The sequence below is a fragment of the Nicotiana tomentosiformis genome, chromosome 9 (assembly GCF_000390325.3).
Source record: "Nicotiana tomentosiformis chromosome 9, ASM39032v3, whole genome shotgun sequence".
NCBI classification, from domain to species: Eukaryota; Viridiplantae; Streptophyta; class Magnoliopsida; order Solanales; family Solanaceae; genus Nicotiana; species Nicotiana tomentosiformis.
This window is the reverse complement of record NC_090820.1, coordinates 24,962,838-24,971,239: the sequence shown is the minus strand read 5'-3', so window position 1 is coordinate 24,971,239 and position 8,402 is coordinate 24,962,838. Positions and strand designations below refer to the sequence as shown.

The 8,402-nt window shown below is 35.9% G+C and overlaps 2 long non-coding RNA genes across 2 annotated transcripts; one reads left to right on the top strand and one right to left on the bottom strand.

Annotated features, from left to right (window-relative positions):
• Positions 1-626: 626 nt before the first annotated feature.
• LOC138899498 (uncharacterized) lies at positions 627-3,212 on the bottom strand. The gene is made up of 3 exons (XR_011411187.1): positions 3,045-3,212; positions 1,271-2,926; positions 627-1,137 (listed from the first exon to the last, which is right to left on the bottom strand). It is a non-coding gene; the product is annotated as an uncharacterized lncRNA (long non-coding RNA).
• A 1,177-nt stretch (positions 3,213-4,389) lies between these two features.
• Positions 4,390-6,380, top strand: LOC138899440 (uncharacterized). Its single transcript, XR_011411067.1, has 2 exons — positions 4,390-5,285; positions 5,515-6,380. It is a non-coding gene; the product is annotated as an uncharacterized lncRNA (long non-coding RNA).
• The last annotated feature ends 2,022 nt before the right edge of the window (positions 6,381-8,402 follow it).

The window sequence follows — 8,402 nt, the reverse complement described above, 5'->3', positions numbered from 1 at the left end:
TCCTAGGCCATTTCTCCTTCCCCTTCCTCTTCATTTTCCTACAGAACTGGACTGACTCTGACCACATCGTTTCACAGCAGATATGTCCTCATAAATTGAGGATGGAATGGTAGGCATGGTTGAGGTTGGCTGCCTCCTTGGAGTTGGCTGACTTATTTGAGTTGACTGACTTGCTTGAGTATCTCCCATGTTAGGCTAGAAGCATAAACAGTTAGTGTGAATTATAGAATGCTAAAATCATAGAAAATTAATTGATCCTACCCCTAATTTGCATGTAGTTTTGTTGTGACCTAACTGATAACACTTTGAACAAGTCATCTTCACTCATTTATTTGACAGCTTGCCATGTTTCTTTCTTGGCTCATCCTTTGCTCTTCTCCTGCATCTTTTAGGCTTTCCTGGCATTGGTTTTGGTTCAGGTGGATCAATAGAGGGATTTGATAATTCTTGCCACATTTTCATGTTGGGAATAGATTGTATAAAATATTAGTAAGCTTTCATGAAGGTTGTCTTTCTGTACCAATATTTAACCAAGTCATCTGGATTCTGTCCTAAGTGATATAGGGAACAAATAGCATGAGGGCATAGAATTCCTCTCAACATCCAGGTTCTACAAGTGCAATTCTTCTCTCTTAAATCAACAATATGCCTAATATCATCATCAGAAATCTCAAAACCATTATCCCCATTCCAAAGAACTTTACATCTCCGAGATGCATCTTTATTTTCTTCTAAATTCATTCTTGCTGTAGGGGATATATTTGTTATCCAAGCATCATCAAATCTCCTCATATCAACAGTTCTAGTCATCACTTTGTGTCTAATTTCCTCTCACATAATTATAATTGACTTGTGCCTAGGTACCACTATCCATGAATTAAATATCTCACACATATTATTTTCAACAACATCACATTTGGACACAGGACTAAAATAAGCCCTTACCCATACTTCTTTGTTGTAATCCAGAATATCCTCACATATGTTTCTCCCCAGCATTCCCAATCTGGCAAGCTCATCCTTGAAATGCACTACAAAGGAAGGCTTGGCACATCTCCAAAATTGTATCCTTCTTTCTTCACATTTCCCTTTTGTTTGCCCAGTTGGACCATATATGTCTAAAATACATCCTATGCTCTGCCATTGGTAAACAATTTTCAATTGCAGGTATTAATCCTTGTAAAAATAATAGACAATAGTAAAATGAATATCACTTAATTGAAGTTAAGGATAGCAGACAACAGTAAAATAAGTGTAAGTTGGAGATTACCTTTTAACTGTCTGACATTACTGTTAAGCTGAAACCATCTCCTAATTCCAAGTCAGCACTCAAGTGTTGAATGAACCATGTCCAAGAGTGTTTTGTCTCTTAGTCCACAACTTCCCATACTATTGCAAACATCTTATTGTTCCCATTTTTGCCAACAGCTACCAGTAACTCACCTTTACACAACCCTTTCAAGAAGCATCCACCAAAATCAATAATTCTTCTACAACTTTCTAACCAATCCATTTTAAGGGCATCAAAATAGACATAAAAGAAAACAAACATATTCTTCCCTGGTACAGTGTCCTTGTTAGTTCTGATCCAGCAAGAACTCCCTGGATTTGTCCTCCTAATCATAACAGCATAATCAGCCAATCTGAAAAATTCTAGCTTTCAGTCCCCTATAAACACTTTCATTACAATTGCCTTAGCCTTGTATATAAGGCTCCCAACATATAAATCAAGCTTCTGTATATTTAGAAGTGCACAACTTATTTTTATTTTTATTAGTACACTTATGCCATAGATGGTAGTCATTCACCATGAAATCTCCAGAATCTCCATCTCTACTTGCATATAGCTCCCATTTGCACAAATCCTTACTTTTGCACTTAACTCTAACTCTATATTTTTCATTAGGCCTAAGTGTAAGCTGCACTTTATTCTCAACAGCATAGGATTAAACAGCCTTCCTAAATTCTTCAACACCTTCAACCATACCAAGTTCAAAAATAGCAAGCCAACATTCTGGGTCAAACCTGAGCTTCTTACTACTTCTTCTAGCTGGTAAGTCAACACCAGGTTCAGCAAGCACATCTAGCTCATCTTGACTGTCATCACTTCCTATGTCACTATTATCATAGTAATTCTCATCCCCCTAATTTACCAGCTTATTTATCTCTCTTACTTGGCCTATCAATGTCATCAAAACCTTTGTCTGCTCCAGCTTCCCCTGGCTCAACCTCCTTTGTTGGAGTAGGTGGCTTCCCATTCTTCTTCAGCCTTTGTTTCCCCTTTTCTTTCTGCAGATTCTTTCTTCTTTTTTCTGTTCTTATAGCTCTTGACTTCTCATCTAATTCACTATCATCTCCCTCAGGTGTATCATCTAAATTAGTGTCACTACTAAGCAAATCTGACAAATCTAGCTCTGAATTTTCAACACCATCTACATTAATGTTTTCAGCAACTCTGTCTACTATAGCCTCCCAACTTCATCACCATATTGTTGTTCTCCATTTATATCACCTAAACCACCATCTAAAGTTGCCCTAGACTCATTATTAGTGGCTTCAACCACCTCGGTCCCATAAATAAGACCAGCTGGGACCACCTCCAAAGCAGTTTCTTTAATAACATGATTAATAAATATGTCCAAGACACCCTCTTTACAGTAGTAGACAATATTATATAATTGTTCATCATTTTTAACCAGCACAATTTTTTTTGACCTAGGGTTAAAGACATAAAAAAATCAGTAACATACCCCAGTTGCCTTGTATAATACAGAAATTCAACCAATGAAAAGTGGTCTTTATCTATCGAATACTCTTTTACCTCACTCTCACCAACGTATTTAGCGACAAAATCTTCGATAAAAGTACCAACATGGTAGAAACGGACAAGAATATATTCTTCAGCTAACATTATATCAACTTTACCCTATAATGAAAAGAAAAAATGCCAAAAGAAGGTCACACGTCAGAAGATTCGAAAACAAGATTAAAAAAAAAACTAACGGTAAAAAACACCTTTAAAATATGGGTCTGTAAGAACTTACCATCAACAACCAGATGAAATAAAGCAAAGATTCAAGCCAATGTTCGCAGTATAGCCTTCACAAGAACGAAAATCCACTGAAAATCAATGGTTTCATCTAATAGGGTTTGGGTTTTTTGTTAGCGGGGTGAGAGAAAGCAGATTGATTTAGGTAAAAATGAAAGAGATTATTTTTTTTTAACTCTGTAACCCGTCGTTGGTTAGTCTTACCGGGTCGGGGTTAATTGATCCGGGTTGGGGGTCCTAGGCGGATGATATATCCAAGTGACAGAGAATAATTGGTTCGGTTTACACGTGGGCAGCGCTTATGAACACGCGCATGACTTTTAAAAAAGGCCATGCGTTTTGTATTTAAGTGGCACCTGAGGGAATGGGTTGGAGTGTCAAAATGAAAAAAGCCAAAGTAAAGGTGTCAAAATGAAAAGCAAAGCCGAGTTTAAAGGGCCGCTTATGGGTTTGGCCTTTCAAAAATTACTATTGATGTGAATGCTAAAGTTACTAGACTATTCAAATTATTCATAAATATTTTTAATTACCAATGCACTCACTTCTCCTCTTGTAATAATGGGTTTGGAATTAGTTTAAAATTTTGTTTATTTTTTAATCATATACATACCGTAGAATTCATTGGGTCTATTTATTGTGTATTATATGCAGGTAATCATCATGTATGTACATGTATATTCAAATATATTTTGTCATTGTTTAGTTAGTATAGAGTTCGATCGACTAACTTAAGAGTGCACAATGTGTAGGCATTTGATTAAAGCAAAGTTGAATTCGACAATGTAAAACCTTCTGAGAAACTTCAACTCCAATCACTAATACTTGCAAAGTCTCCATACATTTGGTGCAACAAATTCATTCAAATTGGGATGTTGTAAATACTTTTAGAATTTAGACCAGCTTACCTAATTTAGATTTTTCAATTTACTACACTTTGTTTATTAACGGTTGTATTATTTAATATTTTTTTCTCCAATTTAGAAAGCAGGTAAATGCTAATTATTTCGTAAATAGTGGACCAAGAAGAAGGGTCAGTAACTTAATTGAAATGATTTGGGAGATTCTGGGTCATCTTCCAATTAAGGGGTAATTTTTTAAAGTTTGCTGATTGTAGGAGTAAATTTGGCCTGATAGTATAACGGTAGGGTTAAATTTGGCCCGATAATTTTAAATATAGACAATATCCGAAAGCAGAGGGATATATTTGGCTCTTTTCCCTTAGCACAATTATAGTGGAGTATATCATTTCAACAAATCTTGAAACAATGACTAATATCCATGATTGCTTGGCAACCCGTGCACATGCTCCGCCTATTAATCGCAACTCCACAAACGTTATTATTAATCTTTGTCAAGGGGGTCTCTAAGAATTATAAACTGAATTTGTTGCGAACCAAGTGAGTCCCTGTTGAGTACAAAGACTACCGGTAACAAGTTCATAGGTTGAATGGGCTCGCTTGCCTAATAGACTTTTTTTTTGTTTTTTCTGGCCGGATGGTACATCATACTTGGAAGATTTTCACCTGAGTGCTTATAAAGATAATTTGCTGTTTTCTTTACTGCAGTTGCATTTGCTGATGGAAACAGAACTCGCCTTTTCAATGCGAAACCTCATAAACTCAACTGTTCAACATGCATTTTCTCAAACCTGTTCATCTATAATCGTTTGTTGCTCAAGCTACAGATTGCAGAGAAAATGGTTGTCAGACATTCCAATCCTTCATTCCGTGAGGTGTGGGAGCAGCAATGAATACTCCCCATGTAGGGTGGCTTCAGTAGTTTGTATTTGGTACCTATTTGAGGAGTTGCATCAAGATTTTACACTTGTACGCAATATTGTCGACATCTTTCAGCAGATCACGTTACAAAACCTCATGTCATGCAGAACACTCGATCTTCTCCTGGTCATACCCAAGAGCGGGGCGGATTTAGGGAGCGAAAGGGGGTTCAGCCGAACATAGCTTAGTGCTCAAGGAGGTTCAAAACCTTTGTGAAGTAATTGGTTCAATTCTCATTAGCTACAATCTCATTTAATGTTTTTCACTTTTTTTTCTTTTTTGAACCCCTTAGCGAAAATCCTGCCTCCACCAATGCCCAAGAGTACCATTTTCATGGGACTTTGTCACTGAGATTGTTTAACTCTGAAGAATCTCCTCTTGGATTGTTTAAGATTGTACACTGTCCGCGTAAAGCTTGCTTTCCTTCCAAAGATCAGGGAGGACCTGGTCCTAACAAGGTTAGTCTTAACCCTGCTGAATCCTTGCTCTATTCTTATCAATCTTTACAGTTACAGGTTCTCTTCTGTTTTTTTGCTAGTTCCAGTTGTGTTATTTTCCTTGAAATCCTATTGTTGAGAAAATGTTTCGCATGTTTGTTGATATCCCAGCGCGCATTTCCTATTTAGTATGTACTAAATCCATTTACTCGTGGTTACAAATTCGATAAATTGGAATGTTTGCCGGCAGAGTGTTTATCTGGACTACTGTTAATTAGATGCCAAATCTCCACTACATCTTGCACTGCTGGATTCATTTCAACAACAATCAATCATACAACAAAGTAACTTGAAGGGGAAAGGGGATAGTGGTCCTTCAGGTCAGGACCTTACCATCTTTGAATTAGGCAAGAAGCAGCAAACGAAGGAGACATCCAAAAAGACGTGGTGGATGAATTGGTTTAGAGGACCTTAAAAGGCAGTTTGGCAAGAAACGTAAAGAGGTTGCAGCAAGAACTCCTGTACTGTACACACCACAGGAATTTGAGCCTGCCCATGCCCGTGATAATCTCATCCCTGCGCTGCGTACTCACTACCTGATGTTCCCACAATACTGTCTCTGTTGCCAGAAGAAAGAATGCCAGCTAAAGATGCCCCTAGCCAACAAAGAGATAAGATTGCAAGAAAAAACAGACGAGACCAGTCATTTGGAGAAACATTTCTTGGGAATGGAAAGGCTCAATTGTAATACTGAAAAGGAGGTCATTCTCTTTGTTGAAGTTGCATCATGCTACGATTTCAGAAGTTGAATCAAAATCTGAAACTTCCATACAAAACAATGCTACGAGGATGAAGTTGATTCTTGAAAAATTGATTATGTTGCCTCTAGAGGATCTCGCTAACCAGAATCATGAAGCTTCCGTGAAAGAATCTTTGGCCATACTTGATTTGCGGATGAAGAAGCCAAGCAAATATTGGAACTTAAGTTTTGACTTCCCAACCATCATTTTTTCTGTGTGATATGATGCGTTATGTGTATGTACTTTGCCTTTTTCTGTGTCAAATTATACGTGTTACCTATAACTACTGAAATTTGAAGGCGATTCTTGAAAACTATTTAATGTCTTTCTTTTTGGTAATAGCAAGAACTATCTACTCTGTATATCTTACGTGCACAGGCGGAGCCAGGATCTGAACCTTATCTTCTTAAGTTATTGAGTTTTAAATTAATAATTTGTATATATTTAATGAATTTCTTAAAACGAATACAAGATTTGAACAAAAGGGGTTCGGCCGAACACGCATCCCATTCCGTCCTGCTTATAGGACAGGACTCCCTCTAAATAAACCATTGGTGTTCCATTTCCATAAAGAATGTTATGGTCAAAACTAAGCACTGCCCTAGTTGTTAACACAACATTTTTTATAGAAAGAATTCTATGACCTTATTTCAATATTAGAATTGCATCCGGTGGTGTGGTCTAACTGCCAATAAAGTGGGTGAAAATTATGAAATACTACGGTTTAAATTTTAGTAGAGACGAAAATCGCTAGGTGATTTTCTTATATCATCTAAATCTAGATGGACAAAGAAACTCCATACTAGTGTTGGTGGGAGAATAACAAACAAAAACATTGCCCTGTTTCATCCTTAGAATTTAAAAGCACTGAACATATCTTCATTCTGAGATAAAACAAGAACACCTACACCTTTTAGACCAGCATGTCAAAGGAAGATAATGAGTCAAAAATGGAAAGGACACTACAATTTGGCAGTGTAATGGCAAGGCCCTTAGTTACTGTAAGATTCTTTGGCATCTTTATCAAGCAATGATTTTACAGACATGTTATTCTATTTACGCATTAAAACCCAAAGCTATAATTGAGGTTTTCTACCATACAGCATCTTATGTACAACAATCAATCCTAGCCTTTGGATCATGGAATCTGTCATACATACAACTATACTATTTAGTCCAATTTTCTATACAATAAAATTAAAATGTCCTAGAAGTTTTTTGTATTTTCTACAGGGATACAAATCCCTGACACGACTAAGAAATGCATAGAAACCATTGGATTAAATGTAAACATACTAACATGATTAAAACTTAATCTCAACTAATTAACATCGAATACATAGTTATTTTTCTTCCATTCTGCCCTATTTCCTTTTAAGTCTGCTTGGATTCTAAGAGATTGTAAATTTTTCCAGAGCACTCTTTACGTAGTTTTAAGCTTGCCCCATCTTCTTATACTCCTTTCGTTCTAATTTATATGGTGGAGTGCGCATTTTGAGAGTAAAATGAATTTTTTTTTACCCGTAATTTTTTTATATGCCTTTTATATATTTTAAATTGTCCACTATCGTGACTTATAATACTTTTAGCAGTTTTCAATTATGTAAATTTTTTTAAATAAACAAAAACTTACAAGATTCTATAACCGAATTTATGATCAAAATTAAGAAGTTTAACTTTCGAAATTCGAGCGGCCACGGAATATACGGAATAACACTTTTTAGCCCACCATAATTTCACAAGAAGAGTCCTCCTGCATTCAAACTAGGAATCTCTACTTTCAAATTGTATCATTACTGTTGCATGCATGAGAAAATTAAAGTGAGGAGCTAAATGACAACAAGTATAATCATGGGAGAGACCCTACTTATACTACTACTCCACTTGATTCAGACCCTACTACTTAACTATATATGTCAAATCAGTCACGTCGTTCTTTCAACTTGGAAAACTCATTCACAGTTTTAACCACTTGAGGCATTAGCTTTTGTTACTTTTCAGTACTGAGAATTTTCTATGATTGAATGCTTTGGGTTTCAGTAGTCAAATTTGACCACATTGTTGTCCAAATCAGGTAAGGGAATCATTTTCATAAGAATATTAAGTCCCATATTTCAGATAAACTGAGGATACTTTCCCTAAGTACAAAACAAACAAGGAAAACAAAAATATACTCCCTCCGTTTCAAGGTAATTTATTTTTTAGTCTGTTGTAAAATAAATGATATGTTTTTAAATTTAAAAATAATTCAACTTTAAATTATTCATTTTACTCATATACCCTTAATGAGAAGTTTTTATAACCACAAAAATGTCATGACAAGTTTCAAAAGTCTTTC